Source organism: Chiloscyllium plagiosum, unplaced genomic scaffold (assembly GCF_037043375.1).
Source record: "Chiloscyllium plagiosum isolate Xiang-an unplaced genomic scaffold, Cpla_swu_hap1 HiC_scaffold_35, whole genome shotgun sequence".
Classification (NCBI taxonomy): Eukaryota; Metazoa; Chordata; class Chondrichthyes; order Orectolobiformes; family Hemiscylliidae; genus Chiloscyllium; species Chiloscyllium plagiosum.
The window spans coordinates 44396888-44399835 of NW_028270173.1; positions in this window are offsets into that span (position 1 = coordinate 44396888).

Consider the following 2948-nt stretch of genomic DNA (forward strand, 5'->3'; position numbering starts at 1 on the left):
CCTGGATGCTTTTTAACTTTGCATTTCTGTGTCTTTTCTTTCCCTTTCCTTTTGTTTTATTTTGATTTCGCTTATGGATCTGTGAAATGTCAATCGAAGTAAGTGAATAGATAATCGAGCATTCATCCTCTTACACACTATTATATGTAATTTGCTCTAACCTGCAATGAAAAGGATAGATTTGTATTGTCAGGCAGCAGTGAAAACGTTGATTTTAAATTGACAAATGTTTGTTTTCTCTTAATATTTTGATACAATAATACCTACGCATCAATAATCAAAGCACCCGTCGCCCTGCCGGGAATCCAACTTGGTCCGGAGCGGTGAAAGCACCGAATCCTAACCACTAAACCACCAGGGAATGTTGTCTCATATGCTAACAATTGGTAAAAATAAATGCATATTGCATATTTCTGAGTATAATTTATTTCTGTGGAATGGCTACAAATTCATCTTATGATTCCACTTCCATAGGACGCTTTTGCATATGTTTCCAATTATTGCTTTCGAATCGGCTGCATCACATTTCATTCAAAACAATTTTGTTACTTATTTATTTTTGACAATCCTTTCAATTGATACTCAATTCAGATGCACACATGTATTTAGAGAACTTCATTCACACCGCAATCCGTTTACAAAACGATTAACCATAAATATTTATATGTTTGGAACTTGATGTAATCCAATTCCGGTGTGTTGCAGTATCCAGATTAATGATAAATTCAAGTTATTGTTGTTGGATGCACGAGGCGATGCCAATTTGATTCCAACAGGTTTATTTGAAACTGCAAGCTTTCGGAGCCCCTGTTCCCCCCGCAGGCAGTTAGTGAGAGAGGATGCATCCAGCACAGAATTTAAAAGTAAAAGATAAAAGGGTCAAACCACTTAAGCGAATGTACCAACCAAATCGAAGAGGCTATTAAGTTTGTAATCCGTTACAATGGAGATGCAGGTTTCGGTTAAGTAATATGTAAATCCCAGAATGTATTTAAAGTCACTGTCCCAAGATCTCTCCACCCAAATTTAGGGTGACATCTCAGGCAAGACAATGCATTTTAGCTATGGCGTCACATTTCATGTGTGGCGAAACTGAGGACTGCAGATTCTGGAGTTTAGAGTCGAGAGTGTGGTGCTGGCAAAGCCTAGGAGATCAGGCAGCGTCCAAAGAGCAGGAGATTCGACGTTTCAGGTAAGTTTGTTTGTATCTGAACCAGAAGTTGAACTGGTTATATTTCCAAAGAAGATTTTTTAAAGGCCACCTTTTCTGTCTCCAAATCGTGTGCTTTTTGAACAAAATAAAATGTATCTGCGTATACAAATCCACCCCAAATGGTGATGTGTGTGTGTGTGCGCGGGGATGTGCGTGTGTGTGTGAGAGAGCGTGTGTGAGCGAGATTGCGTGGTTGTTTGAGTCAGAGAGGGAGATGTGTTTGGGTGTGCTCCGGTTTTCAGTGTGTGCATGTGTGTTCCTGAGTTAGTGTGTACGTGAGGGTCAGGGATTACAGAATATCCTCGTGAGAGAGTATGAGATAGACCGTGTGTGTTTGATAAAGGGTCTCTGCGTGTGTGAGAGAGTGTGTGTGTGTCCATGTGTATGACTGTCTGCGTGTGTGTGTGTGTGCATGCTTATGAATAGTTTGGTGTGGTCACCTGTTGTTGCATGTGCCGAAGTTTGCCGTGGGCAGTGTTTACTCGTATATCGGAGGGAGAATTTGGGTGATTGTTTTCCTGCCAGAATCATACAACACAGAAAATGCCTATTGAATATGTAGCCAATTTTTCTTCAGGCGAATACAAAAGAGGAAATAAACTTATGGTGCTGTATTCGTTGGAGCAAAATGGCACCTTAGGCATGATACATCCCAAATCACTCACAATCGAAAATATCGACAGGCTTCAAACCCGCGCGGGTAAACTCTGATTGATTTCTCTTCCGTCGCCTTCACCACTCAGCCATGACCACATGAACCCAATGACCTTCAGCCGTGTCTTTCTCTAGTTATGCACGTAAATCTCTTTTGGTTCTTTTTTGAAGTGTTCTCCTGCCGCTGAGCAACAATTATATCAAGCTGCATCGGTATCACCTTCCAGATGGAAGGATCCCATTAATTCGATTCCGCCCATGAGCAAAACTTCCGAGGGGAGTCATCCGAAAGTGAAAATGTACGTCATTGAATGAGAGAACATTCATTTATCTAAGTTGCCAATGTTAGTCTTCTTTCAAGCAGTCTTCTTGAATATTTGTATCTTGCTTCCTTTAACATTTAATGAATTACAAAGAACGCCCGTCGGTGAGTGAAACAGCAGCAGGAGAAGGGAAGGAGGAGGGAAAGAGGGAGGAGATTGAATGAAAATGAAGTTGGAGGTGAAGGAATTGGCTTTCAACCTCGCCACGGATCAGAGGTGAGGGAAGACTAAGTTTTCTGATGGTCAATTGAAAACTTTAATGATCACATGATTGAACAACTGGTGACATTAATCTGTGTGCGATAAACATGAGGGAAGCAAAAGCGTGGTGGTTGTCTGATTGACTGCTTTGCACCGAGACAGAGTGAAATTCGAATGAAAGTTAATCGTTGACAACACTATTATCCTGGTCCGAAGCCGTCAGTGAGCAGCCATGAGTTCTGGTATAACGAAGGCACATTTTAATTGCGCTCTGTTCGTTCTATATCTCCGACAAGCTTGGATGGCACATTTATTTTTAACAGTATAATTTCTTCTCGTAGCATTTAAAAAAAATATTTCATGAGAACGTAAACCAAAGTGGCAACCTCCTCGTCGCGGAATTGAACCCCGGTACCCCGCGCGATAGACAGGAATACAAGCCACTATATTAACGGCAGAATGCTCGTGATTCATTTTATTAATATAGTACAAACAAGTAAAAACACGAAATGTTCTGCTGCTTGATTTTGGCATGCAATTTTTTCATGGAATCCCAA